Below are 19,545 nucleotides of genomic sequence, written 5' to 3'. Positions count from 1 at the left end.
CCTCTCATATCTTACACTCCTAGTCTGCCTCACACAGCAGTCTCCTAACTTCCCAATGATGTCTGACTTTCGGATGTCAGTTTACTTCCCGTGACACGCTGTCAAACCCATCCAAGGCGAGCATGCGCATTGTTGCTGCCGGTGTAACGACAGTCGCCGTAAACGTGTGTGTGTAAGCAATGGATCTATACCGCCTCCCAAATACATAATTCAACCGCTGTTTCTCCTTTATTTTTACTGGATTTCATATTAATGACAAGTTCTGTGTGCCGTGTGAATTAATTTGAACAACAGACTACGGACTGACACTGATAAGGTAAGTAATATTTTTCTTATGGTGTATAATATACATATTCATGTCGACATCATCTCAATCGTTTGACTGTTACAAGAAATCGCCCACAGATTACAAATAGGATATGTCAAACTTCAAACACGGAAATAATCGGGGGAATTTATACAGTCTATCCTTCGTCTGTCCAGACCATCTTGACTCACGTGACAAAAATGTAGCTATGACGTAATTTTGAAGTGTCACACGGAAGATGTATATATACGGTTAATGGACTAACTGCTAATTGTCTAATTGGTCTGAGAATATTCATCAGTGTGCGTTGGATTGCTTTATATGGTGCGAAACGTATGTAGGTATTGCCAGTATGATGTATACCAGGAATTTACCGCGTGTTTGTATATTTCGACACCTGTGAAAAATGACCATCTTTTCAGTACAAGGTCTCTAACCATTGTACACAACTTCGTTGTAAAAAATCATGTTCGTTATTCACAAGGGAACAAAATCAACAGCTTGGCACCGAGATTTAGGAGAATTAAAATCTTATTTACATGTTTTGAGGTATACAGTTGAACTAACGGTCAGATTGCTGAGGTCGGTCTGTTGTAAGAGGTCACGTGTTCGTAATGATGAAATAGTAAGGCCGTGACTCTCCTGAAACAGTGATAAGTGTTGCAGTAGGAAAGAATCACTACATTTGTCTGTATCACAATATCAAAACTCCACATCAAAGATGCTAAATTCCTCGGGGCCAACTACATACAAGAATCAGATACGATTCATTTTAAACAAGGCGATTCAAATAACTAAAACAAAGGTGATGTGAATATAGTATGCCTGCCACAGGTAACACTGTTTCTCTCGATTGTAATGCATCACTGCCTTGTGACTGAAACATCTACACGTACACACTCACACTCATATATATATACATGTGTTGGTGAGACAGGCGCGCGGCAGGTGAGATCTACTGTCAATCCAAATTAACACTACCTCGCTCTCCGCCGGCGACAGTCTGAACAGTGGTTCTAGTAACTTGATGTGATTGAGGAATTCTCTGGAGCGAGAATAAGGGAGGGACGCTTATGGCAGTAGAGATGACGGGCTGTCATGCACTGCGTTGATCCAGGTCGATTTAGAACATACCTTTTAATGGACGGATATGGAGGTATTTTCAATGTAAATATTTATTATGTATAACACGTACACTTTAGGCATGTTATATACGCTTCTTGTAAAATAGGCTGAAGCAAGGGAGAAATGGTGTAACATGTGGAGTTGTAAGCACAGGGGCATGCGAATTAATTGCACATAATGGCTGTTTGTTTGTTAGGTTTATCGACCAGTGAACGGTTAGGCTCAGCGGGGTCTCATTTTAGTATCGGTATCTACAAATACCTCATTGAACAACAAGCGGGATGTCCGCCGCATGTCATCAACGCTATAGGGATACGCTGCCCTACGCAAGGTCACAACCACGTCAGCATCGACCTCCCCGTTCTTAAACTCAAGTGGTATTGTAAATTTTAACAATCCCAAAGTTTTGCTTTATTAACATTATGATAAAATGAGATTTCATCACCTGTTGTTGATCTTCGTCTGTAATTACTGTACCCTACTTTGTCGTTCCGACTCTCAAGTCCCTATGGTCAGGGCCAGGTAGTCCGTCTTTTTGTTATGCAGAGTTATCTACTCACGTGAGCAGGTAGTGATTGCTACGTCATCAGATTGCTACGTCATCAAATTGCTACGTCATTAGATTGCGTGCGAAATTACGTCAGTTTCTCCAAGTTTCAAGTTTCTTGATAATACTCACACAAATATATGTGCTACAAGAGTTCATATAGACAATGCAGAATAGTCGAATCAATACAGCTGTACTTAGTAATAGATATACATTAACAATGCACTTATCAGTTTATGTATATCATTAAAGAAACGACAATACAGATGGTCTTATCAATAATTGATAACAAATACACGATGCAGAGAAATATGTATGTATATATATATATGTATTTTTTCACTTTATGAATTTATATTTAGTTTATTTTCTGTGTTAGTGATAAGATTTATGTAATATTTGTGTCTTGATAGAGGGGCAGATTGCCTGGTAAATTTCACAATTTCTTGCTCGTGCTGTCGTTATTACTTCATTGAGTATACATACGTATATATATATATATATATATATATATATATATATCAGAAGAGAAACGATGTTACAGGATGGCCTTACAGTAATTAAGCCATTTTTCCATTAAAGAAGCTAATATTGTTCAGTATTTAACATTACATAAAGTAAACACACCCTTCATTTTATGCAAATTCGGGTATTTGAATAATTTTGCGGAATAAATTTACGCCGTAACTGACAAACACGTGGATTATTATATTTAAATTCATCACATACTTCATCAGTACATATATTGCAAATTCTAGCTTCCTGGTGAATTTCGTTCCATTTACCTGTTTCTACTTGTAAAAAAGATTGGATTTGCGAAATTCACATATATATATATTTAATTGTTTACTCTCTAGAACACGTGACATAACAATCAGTGTCTGCTTATACAGGATATGGTTTTAGTTAAGAAATGTTGAAGATGCTATCTAGACACGTAGTTAGACAGACTGGATAAGATTGATACAAAGTCTATGTTATCGCAGTATTCTGATATAATATGGTAATTTATGATATCAGACCTCTGTGATCAAGAGAAAACAATGCTATTTAATTTCAAGTGCCTTTGAACAGGATAGACTCGGATAATTGATATGAAGTCGTACCGAACAACGTATGGTAATTGACGGCAAGGTCCCTGCGGCAAGGAGCAGTGTAGTTCTTAACAAGCCACTACGGTGAAACAAGAAAGTGTTCGCTGGTCCATAGACGGTGCGAAATTAAAAATATTTGTATATTTCCACGTAAATCACTAAATGCTGTCAGAAACATGTTGCGAGTGACATTCCATCAGTACATCCTGAGGGAACATTTTTTAAGTTTTACGTTCCGGACGTCCATCAGCATCACTGTCCCATAGATACATCCTGGAAAAGGTGACGGTTTGCATTTCGTCTGTCCATCAGTGCCACACTGGTACCTCCGGAAGAAACAGAAAGAATGTTTTCTATCCGACCGTTTGTAAGTCAACCATCGGTTTTCAATATGTCCGTCAGTCCCTATCGGTTCTTCTTGAAGGAGTAGAAGATTTCCGTCCGTTCGTCAGTTCTCATTCATTCCACAAGGATTCCATTTAGTGTGTCCATATTTGCCCTATCGATACAACTGGAAGAACATGAAGGTATATTCTCTGTCCTTCCGTCCGTCCGTTCGTGCATCCTGCATTCTGTATTGTCAGATCGCCATATTGTCCAAAGCATACGAATAATGTACGCTGATTTTCTACTGCTTATTATATTTTTTGTCGTCAATACAGCGTTCTTTACTGCAAAATATGTGATTGCAGTGAGTACTAAACTTTTGTTACGTATCTTTGTCACTATTTCGTTTTTGGTGTTGATAGCAGAATTTTGCGCCCTTAAGTTTGTTGTCATGTTATACTTTACATGCATGTAACAGAAATACAGGTCGGCACTGTAGGACTGACGGACGGATGAATAGTTAGACATTATATTTTTTGCAGTAGTTACTGTTTAGGAAGGGCTGCTAGCTAAGTCGCTACGAGGTCTGTCGCACACACTACGCGGGAGTGGACATCGCCTAATAGACATCAGTTGCCGCTTGTATTGGTGGATCTATCGACTTTTTCACAGAGCAAGTGTCTATTCACCATTAATTGTATTATGTCCGTTTCGATTAACTGCCTGGTAAATGTCATGTTTTACAATTAAGATGTTTTAGAATCAGAGGGAACTCTCAGATCATCCGCATTTTTTTTTGTAAAATTTTGAATGTGTCCAGACTCCTCAGATATCTAGAGAACTATGATTATATAAAACGAGTTTTAACATCAACACAAATTAATTGAATTTGTCAGACACAATTTGTGTGTCGTGTTTTGATAAATCAGACGGTACCGTATACCGGGAAAGTCCATCACCAGACAATATACACTATTGTGCTTTACTGCTTGGGCACTGTGCCCCGCAGACGTAAGTTTACGCGACAGTAAAAGGCCAGCTGAAGTAAGGATACGCTTGGTCTAACATGTACACGGAGAGTTCCCAATGGCCGGTCTTTGATTGCTCAGGCTCTGTGGTGACTTTAAGTGTAATACATTGCATTTTATTCGCTTTTAAGCTTCTCAGCATAAAAAAGTTTGAGAATGAATATGGTCCATTATCGCCGAGTAAACATAAAACATATTTTTTCTGTCCCCACTTATTTGGGTGTACAGATGATACAATATATGTTGCGATTGCGAAACACGATTTGATCACATGACAGTTATGGTGACGTCACCAGTTGATCTCCAGATGTTGCCCAGAATGCAAATATATTAGCCACAATGGATAGTCATATCACTAACATGTGATACACAATAGGTAAATCGTTAGTTTATCGACTTCTGACGATCAAAGCATTACGTTTGACTTTTAAATGAAGCCTGTGGTATTCAACCAGTATGTAACCGTCGAACTACCCAAATGTTGAGTTATTCCGGAAGTTGGCGTTGTCGCGAGAACGAGGTTAATTCTAAAGTCACACACGAGTGAATGAACACATCTTCGTATTTTAAATCATGGATAATATTACACCAGATGCAAACCATAAACATTAGCTACATATCTCTGGAGACTATAACGTTCAAATTAGTTGATTAAAGGCCACGTTCGATAAGGTAATTAATCCGTTGGGTGACTGATACCATGTCGGAAAGGTCAATCCGGTCACAAATTAGATAATAGTTCACTAGCGAGACGTGGTCTTCTCTTTGGCGTCGACAAGTGCATGTGCATATGTAAGTGTAAATAATGCCGCTTATATTGAACGGATACTTTAATTTGAGTCACATGACTTCCCAAACGACGGTCATTATGTCACAATGAAAGTAATCTCTTACACATGTACCCTGGTTTTAGTGACATTATCATAAAACTTACTGTTAAAGAATTGTTTACATGTTTGGCAGTGGAAAATTCTTTGTTTCCGGAATGTACCATACACCCTTAAAATAAAATAATTAAAAACATATTTTTACCATACTCTAATAGTTTTCATGTACACGTGATGCATGGTAGATATGAATTTACAGCCGTGGTAATGAAATCTCGTTATGAATGGGGAAATGAGGCAAGGTAGGACGAATGTAACTGCCGTAATCAACCACACTAGCTGTTATAATACACACAGTGTTTTCTCATTTAAGGGAGGTGGATCGAGTTTTCATTCAGTGACTTCATAAAAAAGAAAAATTATTTACTTCCTGTCGTAAATTTCACTTGAAATATCACATACCATGAATATTTTTTTGTAAACCTTTTTGTAAACTTATAATTCATTTTCATTCTCACGTCAGATGTTTGGTGAAGTCACAATACATATGACGTCATAGACTTATGACATCACAATCGAACAGTCAGCCTATAATATCACTGTTAGGTGGTAGACACATGTCACGATAACAAATTCTATGTAATAGGTCTTATTACACTTGTAAAGTTATATAATCACATAACATATGTACTGTACCTTTTTATCAACCAGTTTGATCTTTTCTGATTTTATACAAATTTGTCACGTGAGTGACATCTACATGACCTTCTTTGACGTCAACTAATGTCATAATCTGTCCAAGTCAAATGCAAGTATACATGTCACTGTTCTACTTAGAATTTTATATGGCTGTTTCAACTCTTTGTGTGATATAACGTTATATTATAAATTGTGGGCTGTGATAGTGAAATTTAACTGCATGTGGACCATTTATTACTCAGATCAAGGATACAATTTTTTCTTAGCGATATAATAAATTCGCTGGCTGAAATCGGATACACTGAAATGTGTAAACATCATGAACAAGTAGCAAAGGTATAACATCAGATATTAAATTACGCTGAAATTGTGAATTGAATACGACACACGGAAGTTTGTGAAAAGGAGTGATTACCAGACGTTTTTAGATTATCACTGGCAACAATCGGGTACACTAAAATAAAAAAACAACAGTTAAACCACCTTGATAATGAAAATGAATTGCACTTATGAAGTATTCCTAGTATCAGTCTGAAACATTTAAATAATACAGTATATTTATAATGTTAAGTTGTCATTACTTTCAAAGTTATACGTAAAACTTACGTCAAGAGTTTATTATCACAGGCTTTAACCTGGTACACAAATATATGTAATACCCGTAAAACCATGTCAGACACAATTAAGATATCCACATACTTCAATAGGATACACTAGAATTAGTGACAGTCTTTCAAATATTTCATCGTATGTACGGAGAGATTCAAAGCTATTTTATCTATAATATCGTTCGGCTAAAGAGGACTCGCGTAGACGCGTACAAAAAATGCTGTGTCCCTTTGAAATCCAAAAGTTTAGTGATCATTCAGAAGAGGAAACGGTGATGTTTGCTGAAGTGCAATGGAGAGATTCTATTTTTTTCATTTCGAGTATTCTCCGATAAATAGACGTAATGTTACATAAATGTAAGGCGAGAGCGAGTGGTCTTCCCTTGTGGAGTTCTTTATTTCTAGTGGTACGTAAATTACCCGCCGGAAAGACACCATTGGGTATCATACGAAGTTATGTACATCCGACATTATTCTCTATCACTGTCATTTAGTATATGACTACCAGCGCACAATACAACGCAATAATTGTTTAAACACCAAAGTGATGCAGGCCCTCTCGGCCTGTTGTATTTCAGCTGTAACACCGATCTACATACATGTAACGACTACCTTTGACCTGATTGGAGATACAAGACGACCATTACTTTCTAATTTCAAGACAATTGGCATCGCCATTTTTGCCTTTATGATTTCTTCGTCTTTGACGTTTGGTGGCAGCTGATGAGCTGTTGCCAGGGCAACCATCGGAGAGTACTGCTCTGGACTTTGGTTACAACATGTATATTTGATTCACTAACTCAAGTCGTACGACAGACAGTTTGTCATGAAATACTGTCAAGAGACCGTTGTCATCTCGTGACTCGATCTTAACAGTCATCCGTGATTATCACAATTACACACACACACACACACACACACATTGTCGACCATCAATCTCGTGACCGTTATATAAACTCGGTGATGTGGGCGATGTCGGTCAAGGGTGAATCTTTTATCTGTATCACTGTCACTCATCCCGTGAACATGAAAAATTGTATCTGATTGACAAAAAAAAATCTCGAAAGTCATATTCTTTATAAATCTCTGGAAGAAAGCTAGCCTCAAATTCACCACACTCAACTTAAATAATATAACTGTCAGTTAATGATCAACACGCTACCTTTTATTTACCAAAGATTATTTTAAAACAGCTGAAATTTAAAGATAATGAAATTCAATTAATTATTTCTGCATCACTCCTTGCTATTTCTATCATATTCGATTTTTCTCAACCGCCCCTCATTAATACTTCAAACATCTATAGGTTCCGAGAAACACTAATGCGATCGTCTCTTAACTTCACGCTAAAAAAATCAGAAATGCAGACAAAATTGCTAGCGTCCTAGATACCTATTTTGTGGTCTATTTCACATAACTGTATACTGTATGTTAATAGATGTACTTTATAGAAATGTATAAAAGAAGTGTGTATGTGTAGCTCTTTGAAAAGCTGTGGTACTTCTCAGCTGAACGTTCGTGTTTATTACCACCATCGACGGTCAGATCACAGGAAACAACGCGCACATTCCAGACGGGAAGGCTTTAAGATGAAGTAAAGTGTAGCCCAATTTTAATGTCGGATTAGATAGGACTGGATTGAGAGGTCGTAACTCTACATTCCAGTACAGGCTCATTACATGTAACATGCACACCTACACACACGAGACTGTCGATTGTCGATGATAGCGCTACATAGGTGTACTATGGTTGGCCTAACTTACTCCGGAATTCTCTTTGAACCCTTAAACCGCTGCAAATAAAAGTTGGTATGTAACACGTGCGTTGTCCTACATGGTAATTACATGTAGATATGCAGTTGTCTGTTCTCTTGTCTAGGTCAATGTTCCGGATGGAAAATGTGGTCATGTGTAGATGCACTCGTATGACCCCAAATGTTTATGTTTCGCCTTTGTTGCCTGTCCATCTGTTGACCACCCGGTGATTATAACTTACTTGTAATTTACAATCCGTTCAAGCGTGAACGAGATAAGGACATGCACGAACAGCTGACCTTAATATAGTGCATTTGTATGTGTTGGTTGTCAATAACAACCATTGGTCCGCATTGGTTATGTCGGGATAGTGATCAGAGGCGCACAATAGTAGGACAAAGAGAACTTTGTACATGTGTGTTGATGACTTTAACAACCTTATATACCGAGGGCCTGTTAATCCGAAGACCCAATACTCCGAAATCTCTCGAGTTCGAAGGCCCAATATTCCGAAATCTCAAGACTTTGCAGGCCTAATATTCGATAGCCTATGACTCCTCCGAAGGCCCAAATACTCCGAAACCTCACGACGTCGAAGCCCCAATACTCATTAATCCGAAGGTCCGACATACTTGTTTAAAATATTAAACAATAGTAATAAATCCATAAAACATGTCGATGGCTGTATCTATGGTAACATGTACATATTTAAAAAGGCTTGCGTTAGCTTGTGTGGTACGTCAGCAAATCCATAATTAAGTCAAATACATTGAACAACTTGAGTATGTATCTTATCATTTCCATCAGAAATTTGTTAAACTGGAGTACCGTCATTTTTTCTCGTCATAAGCGATATATGAAAACGTTCGATTGTTCGTTTTTAATGAAAGAAAATCCGATCAGATTTTATTGAACCAACCAGATTTCAATGCATTGCCTTGAAAACCTTATTTTATTACATATGAATAATAGATTTGTGTTGTTCTGATTTCTTAGTACAGCATAGCTGGCAATACTGCCATATTGGCGGAAGAGGTTTTCAAGTTGGTAATGGAGTCTTAATGGGTTTACTTTAACGTGTTTTCTGAATGTTGTTACATTGATATGCTGTTATGTTGATACGGTTGTTAGTGAGCTCTGGCAAGTTACATGGAACCGCAAGTGTCTCTTACAGATTTCATGAAATATTTTGCAGAATGGGATTCTTACAATCATATCGACAATATTTTTCATTAGTGTATCTAAATTATCGATTATAATTATATTTATTTAAATAAATATTTTCATTATTTGCATCAAAATTACCTACATATGATATGCAAAGTGTCCGGTTAAATTGAGCGATAACTTCATCTTATACGATGGAGTAAATCCCGCAATGGGAACAGCCGAAAACAATCGATAAGTGGATTGTGACGTCACAGCAAAGTGGCGCAAGTTGTAATTATATTCACATCATCATATTGACCGCATGGTACTTCTACAATGGGACGTCAGTGATCAAAAGTTAATGTCCATTTGTAGTGTCGTCTTTAATGGATTTAGATTTGGTTTAAAAGTATTGAAAAGAATTTGAATGTTGCCTAAATATCTACATTTTCTTCTGTAATTGAGAGGTTTTCTTTCACAATATATACACGTTATCTTGTGGTTTGATAATACTGTCAAAGTTATACTTACTTCCGCTTGTATACACACCTATACAGGCTTACACGAGACATTTCACGCTGTGTAAACGTTTATACGACTACATTTGCATGAGACATTTCACGTTGTGTAAACGTTTACACGACTGTCTTTGCATGAGACATTTCACGCTGTGTAAACGTCTACTAATAGAATCTTTCATCCCCTTTGGGGTCAGACAGGGGGATCTCAACCCAAGTGGGGTTATTAAGTTGTCAAACACTAGGCTTGCCGAGTGTTTGACAGCTTGATAATCCTTTCGAGGGTTGAGACCCCCCTGTCTCATCCCAAAGGGGGTGAATGATTATTTTTCTCTTACCCTGTTCCCCCGTTGATTGTAAAATACGAAATAGAATGTTTGTAAACAAAAACTCGTAGACAACGTATGAATATAGTGACGAGGCCATCTCAACCGCGTCACGCTTAATTGTGATATCCCGCACAAAATATAATTCCCATTAACGGTAGAGTAAAACATAAAAAGGCATAATATTAATGATAAAAAACAATTTTAATGACTTCAATATATACACAAAATCAACACATATTATTAAATCGTTATTTTACAATGATGTCATTTACATGTCAAGTTCCACTTCCGGGTCAAGATAGTGACGTCACATTATTGTTGAGAACGCGCAAGGAGCGCGTGTAGCTTGTCTCAACCCTAGGATGAGATAGAAAAATCTCACACAGGTAAGAACTGTGGATATCCCTGTCCGGGGTAAGAGAAATAATTATCCATGCCTGATATATTTCACGCTGTGTAAACTTTCACACCATTACCTATCCACGAGAAATTTCACGCTGTGTAAACCATTCACATCCCTAATGTAATGTGTGCTACATTATACGCTGTGTAAATGTTAACGACTTTGCATGAAATAGAAACAAATACTTGTTATATGCTCATTTTACTACGTTAATAGGTTGCACGCGAAAAAATTCCCATGATTTGTTTTAACATTCATATGATACTTAATTAACACGTATGAACTTAATAAACGTCTGAAGAAACACGTGTACTGCACGTGTATAACATAATTTCAACGGTTGGTCTCTATAATTATCGTTTTCAATGTCTTCCAACAGAATTTTGATGAGATCTTTCTAGTTCATATGATTTAAGTGTCAAATAACTTGTATGTACACATACGTCGATATCGGATGAACGTACAATTCTTGCTTTTTGTTTAGCATGCATATGTCTTGTCTCACATTCGCAGGTTTACATGCAAAAATAATAATAATGATAATAATAAAACATATACCTGACCTCAAGTCATTGTTTCATGCCTTGCATATTTCCCGTATAAGAGTGTTTAAAATGAAATTGATGCTTCTTGATATATTTTCAATAATATTTTAAGTCACCAAACTAGCTAGTTTGTTTGATGAATAAAACGTAATTATCTTTTAAAGATAACACAAGCGTATATATAAATATATTTCTCTGTATATACAATACACAAAGTTTTTATCTTTTTAAATTATATATATATGTATGATCCCCGACCTCATGATGAAATGGTGAATGTACTTGACCACGTGCACGTGACATGACAATTCGACAGGCCCTCGTGAACTTTAGCATTTTAGTCATAAAAGCCACCAAGTCAATGACAGCGGATATTACAATCGGGAAGTTATCTTAGTAGACAGTCTCTTATTGTGATTCAAGTCCCGGAAAAGAGGAGAGAAGTTCACGCTACACTCACCTCTAGAACACCGGACTCGTTGGATGGGGGAGTGGGAAGGGTTAGAAGCGAATGGTGACTAAGTGTTGTTACTTGGCGGGAGTTTTTCCGGTTTGTTTTAATGTGGAAAGCCTCTAATACTGTAGGCAAATTTAGTGTGACAAACGGAAGTAGAAAGCATATGATACTTCCGGTTTTATTTACATTTAAACAATAGAAAACAGGAAATACATCTTAGATGACACTGAAAAGTTTTCGAGTAGAAATGATAAGTGGATGTAGATATATGTTTGTTTAATATCTCGCACTCTAAAGTCTTCGTTTCGGAGTGTTTTCCAACTTAACGTAAGTATAAATAACAATGGCGGTCCTGCGGACTTTTTGTTTTAAATATATACCTATATACACTTACAGCCGTAAACTATAAATACCTATATACACCTATAACCCTGTACTTTATATAGCTATATACACCTACAACCGCCAATGATTCAAGTGAATCTGTCATTCACATTTACATTTGAACTGTGTTCGACTTTCTATAACTTTACAAACGCTCACGCCCTTCTGGTGGCCATACAGTAACAATCTAGTTATTATTGGGTAAAACGGATGGACGGTGACACCGGGTTCAGAATACCTATTGATGGTTTTTGTTTTCATTAACCGTTCTGCAAGTTATAAGCTTAATTGCCCCGTTGCTGACCCCTTCAACTTTTGACCACAAATGCATTATTGGCCATTTCAAAGGTCTGAGGAACGTTTTAATCTGCTTCTTCTTTGGTATTGTTTCCGGAATCTGAAAATATCGATTCGGTTCTGTATATTACATACGGTGAAACTTGCCGTTCTCGAAGGATACAACCAAGTAATGTCCTCCAAAGTCATCGAAAACGGTGATATCTTGCCATTTTGTAACATGACGTCAAATATTATATAGAACTTACCGCTTCAGGTTCTTGTTTTCTTGTGAAAACCTCGGAAAAATTAACGTTAATGTTATGAATATTTTGATATATCATTGCATACGGAACGGTGTCAGGTGAAATAATTGACCAATGAAAATGTGCCCGGCCCCGTTATTTTTAAGACTGCACCCGTTCTCTGTTCTCCTGTTATACTTTCATGTATATTCAAAAACCAAAATGGTGGATATGCAAATTAAGTGAGCAAGCTTAAACTGACGTATGGTATACTAGATACACAGGAAGCATCATAAAATCAAACACAAATATTAGTGTCTTGATTCTTTGCTCCGTATTCGTCTGCTTTCATATTGGTTGATTGTTGCGGCAATGCTACCTTGCCTGCTGCAGTCTATAAGATGGTACAAAAAGACACAAGTGAAAAGCACCTTTTAGTTCAAATTTCGACGCGAGTCTTTGGTTTTAACGCGTTTTAAGTGTCTTCATTTATGACTTCAGTCAATGGAACTGGCTTGGGTTAAAAACTGTGGCCATTGCGAAGTGTCTTCAGTTGTAACGGTAGACAACTAAAGACAATTTTCTACACAAATAATGGATTGTGTCTTTAGTGATAATTCTGTCCACTGGGAGGTGTATTTAGTGACAATTCTATCCTCTGGGAGGTGTCTTTAGTGATAATTTTATTTTATGGGAGGTGTCTTTAGTGATAATTCTATGCTATGGGAGGTGTCTTTAGTGATAATTCTATGCTATGGGAGGTGTCTTTAGTGATAATTCTATGCTATGGGAGGTGTCTTTAGTGATAATTCTTTGCTATGGGAGGTGTCTTTAGTGACAATTCTATGCTATGGGAGGTGTCTTTAGTGATAATTTTATGTTATGGGAGGTGTCTTTAGTGATAATTCTATGCTATGGGAGGTGTCTTTCGTGATAACTCTATGCTATGGGAGGTGTCTTTAGTGATAATTCTATGCTATGGGAGGTGTCTTTCGTGATAACTCTATGCTATGGGAGGTGTCTTTAGTGATACTTCTATGCTATGGTAGGTGGCATTAATGATAATTCCAGACAAATGAAGGTGTCTTTAATCAAAGGTCTATCAAATGAGATAAGTCTTTATGTATTACTATAGTTAATGAAAGGAGGGCTTAGTTATACACTCTTAACTCTATCCAATGGAAGGTGTCTTTACTTATAAATCTCATTAAATTCAGGACCCTCATTCCACTTCATTTTCTGTACCGCTTCTCTTTGAGCAAAGTACAGACAGTAAGTGAACTTGGAGACCTGAATCTAATTAAACTTATTGATAATTTTCTAACACTGGCCATGGAGATGTCTTCCATTCATTGAACCTAATCAAACTGAGGAATAGTGTTTTAATTCTAGCCAATGGGAAATGTCTTCCATTTAACCTAATTAAACTGAGGAATGGTGTTTTAATTCTAGCCAATTGGAGATGTCTTCCATTCATTGAACCTAATTAAACTGAGAAATAATGTTTTTAATTCTGACCAATGGGAGATGTCTTCCATTCATTTAACCTAATCAAACTGAGAAATAATGTTTTTAATTCTGGCCAATGGGAGTTGTCTTCCATTCATGTATTCATATTTCGTGAATCTAGTTAAAGCCTATTTCTGAAAACGCACGAGTAAAGTAACACTTATGTACAGGCACGCATTTATTACCAGTAGATGGCTGAGATTCGGGATGAGAGTTACTATAACATAACGTGACCTTTCATACGACCGATGTTTTGAGTTTAGGGAAGTTACATTCTAAACCAACCAGAAACAGCTATAAATGAACCAACATTGTGCTTACCCTGTTATGAGAATCCCTGTTATATCGGAATTGTCATATTTTGTTTCGTCGTTTCAGGCAAACTTTATTAATTAACTATTCATGTATAATAAGAAATATCAGTTCCCGGTTACTTTCAAGTCTCGTCCGTTATATTAATAGCGTAATTTGGCTCGCGCTCAGGCTAAATTGTGGTCTCAATGTAGAAACATCGCGACATCACACAAGTCTATTTCGTTCGAAAATAACTCTTCTAATTGTATGCCAGCTCACGGGCAATGTCAATACTTAAGATCGTGTGTTCTTGCCTATAGACAAGGAGAATTCCAAATAAATAGTACCGCGAAGAAAGTACGAAAATAACAATTAACAGGTTATGCCAGCTCTTTGTTATGCCATTCGAAACTAATGCTATAAATAGAGAGAGTGTTATGAGATGAAAACACTTATCATTAAGAGGCTGTAGACACGACTACGTCAGCTAAATTGTTGGCAAGGTTACATATCGTGTAAACATCTATCAGGGGATTAGAGAAGTAGGCAGTTTAAAGAGTATCAGAACAAGAACCGTTATAATTTGAAATTGAAAACAGAAGTAGATGCTATAAGATTGACACAATAAATCGAATGGCGGTACTTGTGAGTCATTCAGTTTTATTTTAGGTCGCTCTACCGTAACCCCAATATTGCTTTTATTTTATACGCGTATAACTGACGCCATCTTTGGCCTATGACGATTTGTGGACGCAATTAACAAAAGAATTAAAATCTCAGGTCAAAATCCGTGATGATTTAAATTTGACCGGTCATACTTAATATCTCCACAAGTCTACATAAGCTGTGTTAGTTTCAGAAGTAAAACTAATCTCAATAATTACTGGAAAAGTCGCAGTACCGTAATACGACCTAATATGTCGAGGCATCAGGAAAAACGGAGGATACCGGAATCAGTCGAGATTTGTCGAATGATAGTAAATGTATGCACCAGAAACACTTGTGTCAGTGACAGTAAGAGTACAAAAAAAACTCATCTAACAGAAATAGAAAACAATTAGTCTTTAACCAACTTACTGACACTTGTGACTCACAATTTACTGACAGAAACATGAATATTCATTAGCTTATTAAGCATCGCACAATGTAATCACACCTAAGGGTAATATTTGATAATGAACTACATATATTTCTTTTTTGTTTCTTCACTCCAAGAAATAGAAATTGAATGAATAAATGAATTGAGAATTGAAGTATTTATAAGTAAGAGAACATTTTACACGTTTTGTAGAAAATGTGTCGCGGAATTGCTCCCTCTTCGTCGTCAACGGTTTTCGTTAAGACCACATCACCTATATCATTAGTGTAAAGTTAATGAGTTCAGTTGCCATTTTCTGTATTACATTATATAATACGGATGGAATAGTCCTGCTCAAGTCCCAGGTACTGTACATTGTGTAAGCGTTGCATGTTGATTGTATTGAATTAAAATAAAGCTGGTACAACTGCAAAACAAGTTAAACTAACTCACACTTATTATAAAAATGAGCACGCAAGTTTTTGTTTTTTGTTTTTTTGGGTGGGTTGGGTGGGGGTGCGGGGGGGGGGGGGAGGGGGGGGGCACATAATGGAACAGGTGACCCAAGACCTTTTCACGTACGGAATCTAACCCTGAAAATTGAATGTAAAGGAACTTACTTGTTTTTTTTTCAATTTCAACTCATTTCTTGAATATGTTCCCGTCATTTAAAAATTATAGATTTAGTACGCTCTACCATGCGTTAAAGCGGAATGACGAGGTATGATGGTGATGATGTTCGTTGGGATCTGATATCCTTGACTTATCATTGAACTCCTGTATTGTTGAGCGTAAGACTACGGATATCGTTATTACGACAATATCCGTCTGCATTTTAGTATCGTGTCTTTTACACTTCATACACTTTATGTCTGTATAATTCCCTTCAGAAATTATGATGATAGTGCTGTGTACAGAGATACTGCAGGCGTAATTCGGACCGAATGTTTTTTTTATCGTGAGTATATAACACCAGCACGAATTCCTTAATTGAATCTAGATAGCATTGCATTATTGAAGATAAAAGAAAATCAATTATTTTCCAAGAAAAATCACGTGTGCATTCGTTTGTTTATTTGTTTGTTTACGTGTTTTGAGTCCTGGTAACAGATAAGGCTATACGATATCCACGGAGAGTAGGGACTCTCATGAACGACTTTATAGTGTCATCACATTGAAATGACATAGCGTGGATCAGGAACTATAGCACTCTTCCAGTGCGTGCGTTCGAGTGTTGGAGAGGAAGGGTAAAGGCTGAGGACGGGTTGGGAGGAGGGGGGGGGGGTGCATTGCAGCGGGACAGTTAATGTTTCCGTTAAATTTCTGAGGATAGAAAGATGAAGTATGTGGAAATAATCATTTGTTGAATTTGTAAATCAATTTTACATATGTTTAAGAACAATCAACTTCCCGTTATGAAATTATCGTATTTGGTAAAATAGTAAATCTGTATTATTGTTTTGGAGTTCATTAACACATTGGTGTCTTATACTGGTCATGACAAACTGAAAAAAAAAACATCTTGATTATCGATAGTTGAAAATGTATTGTAAAATCCGCAATTTATTCAGCACTGGATAGTACTTTAATTTAAAGTGAAGTTAAATGTACGCCCTTGGATAATTCAAGTTGCTGTTGTTCTCATGCCTGTCAATAATTTTGTGGGAGCATATTATGGTATAGCGTTGTCCGTCTGACCGTCAATCCGAAATGTCTGGCTGTCCGCCCATCTGTCAAACCGTCTGCTAGTCCGAGGTAGCTATCTATTTGATTATGAATAGTTTTAGATATTTTAGACGTATGTATCTGCATCTCCTAAACTGCATTCGTCGTTTGAATAAATCTGCTTGTCTTAGGGGGTTTTTAGCGCCACAAAAGACTATCTATACATACATGTATATATACATATATATATATATCTGGAAGTTCGCAGACAGCGTGGACTACTCATGAAAACCGATCGATCTTGCGTGCAGATTTCATGTGGTGATTTTGTTGTACTTCTACTGTGTTAGCACATCTAGGTATTAGTGGGATCTCCGAGAATTTACATCTGAGAAAACTAGCATGACCACGTGTCATTTCGCATGCTGAGAAACATGACCACGTGACATCGCCTTCATTTTGTATTTCGGCGATCCGCTGATAATTGTAGAATGTTCATGATCATTTTGCCCCGAGACATGAAAGCCTGTTAATCCGCGTAAAAGGAATTTCTAGATGCAGACAAATATTGATCGTTCAAGGTCATCTCCGAAATGTGTAGAGAAACATACTTGTAGTTATGTATGAAGAACGTGGTATTTGAATATCTTATACAGAGTTATGCCCCTTTTTGGATGAATAATCATGTAAATGATTTCGTACCAATTTGTACTGCAAACTGCAAGACGATTCAAAGCCAACATTCATCAAGGTCATTCTTTTATATCAGGTTTTTACAACACCATATTGACCGGAAATGATGACCTTCTATTTTATATGACATTTATATAATTTTAACCGTTTGACGGGTTGGAATTAGAGTGAAATTATTTTCTCTGTGGTATGAGTCGCCAATAGGGGGCGCTATGTGTATGATTTGCACGTGCAAATCATGACAAGGGTCGTACTGTTGCGTGTTACCTGTACGTGTCATTCAGGCGGCACCGGTAGGGACACACGGACGTGGAAATTTTTATTTTGCAGTAAAATGTAATAGAAGTTCATCTGTGTGGGGTTTCTGTTTCTGTAAAATGTAATAGTTATTAATGGAAAGGAGTGACACACACACACATATATATATACATATATTGTATATTGTGTATTTGTAACACATTAGTGTATAAAATACATTTTCGTATTTTGTGTTGTTTATCCAATTGGATAATAAAATAGAGAATAAAATTTATTTTTATTTTGAAAATCGCCTGTACTTGTAATCAAACACGATAACCTTTCTCCTAGCTGGAACTGAGTTGCTGGTATTCGCCATCTCTGTTTATAAGCTGGAGCGCATCTTCATGTAAAATGCGAACCGAAACGGTACGGCGCATTCCGGGGTCCGTATGGACGGATGTTCTAAATTTAGAAACATATCAACCTGCACATGACAATCTCTTATCCAATTAGAATAACGCAGTGTTACGTTTTAGTTGTGTTGTTCCTGTATTCATTCCAGAATTGATTGGAGAGAAATTTAAAAATTCTTACTAACAGATCGAATATCGTTATCAGCTTTTAATCATTAATGGAAAATTACGAATAACACTTACGATGAAAGTTAAGGAATGAATTACTTTTGGCATGATTATTGAGTAACACAGCTCTGAGTCTCACGACCTGACAAGACCCATGATTCCAGTTACGGCATAAATTCTCAATCGGGTAATTACCATTATGCGCCTGTAGCATTATTCTTATTTAAATTTTTTTTTGTTTTAAGACCAGCACAATTTCTTTTTCTTTCTCATTCATAACATGTGAGAATTCTAGATATTTTTAATATTCGTTTGTGGAAACTGAAGTTGGAACGCAAAGTTATTGCCATAACATCACACATGATGTCGCGGAGATGTTAACGTTAAAAAATTGAATTCCATTAAAGGTTGATAAAACAAACAACAGATGGCCATCTTGTCTGAGTTGTTTGTTTCGTTCGCTCTGGTCTGAGTTGTTTGGTTGTTTCGTTCGCTCTGGTCCGAGTTGTTTGGTTGTTTGGTTCGCTCTGGTCCGAGTTGTTTGGTTGTTTGGTTCGCTCTGGTCTGAGTTGTTTGGTTGTTTGGTTCGCTCTGGTCCGAGTTGTTTGGTTGTTTGGTTCGCTCTGGTCCGAGTTGTTTGGTTGTTTGGTTCGCTCTGGTCTGAATTGTTTGGTTGTTTGGTTCGCTCTGGTCTGAGTTGTTTGGTTGTTTGGTTCGCTCTGGTCTGAGTTGTTTGTTTGGTTCGCTCTGGTCGGAGTTTTTTTTTAACAAGGTCTTATTTTGAAATGGTATTTGACGTTGATACATAACTATGAAATAGTTGTCAGGTTGTAAGATTGCAGTCTGACAGATAAATACATTTT

General features: G+C 36.9%; 1 protein-coding gene across 1 annotated transcript in view; it reads left to right on the top strand.

Moving 5' to 3' along the window:
- Positions 1–202: 202 nt before the first annotated feature.
- The window catches only part of LOC132553740 (uncharacterized), a 76,325-nt gene continuing 56,982 nt past the window's right edge, over positions 203–19,545 (top strand). The window contains exon 1 of the mRNA XM_060218011.1: positions 203–316. The gene's annotated coding sequence lies outside the window, so the exon portion shown is untranslated. The remainder of the gene's footprint in view (positions 317–19,545) is intronic.

This window comes from Ylistrum balloti, unplaced genomic scaffold (assembly GCF_031769215.1).
Source record: "Ylistrum balloti isolate Yb309-2 unplaced genomic scaffold, AGI_CSIRO_Ybal_v1 Utg370346, whole genome shotgun sequence".
In the NCBI taxonomy this organism is placed as follows: Eukaryota; Metazoa; Mollusca; class Bivalvia; order Pectinida; family Pectinidae; genus Ylistrum; species Ylistrum balloti.
The sequence above is the reverse complement of the archived record's forward strand: the minus strand, read 5'-3'. Positions and strand labels throughout refer to the sequence as shown.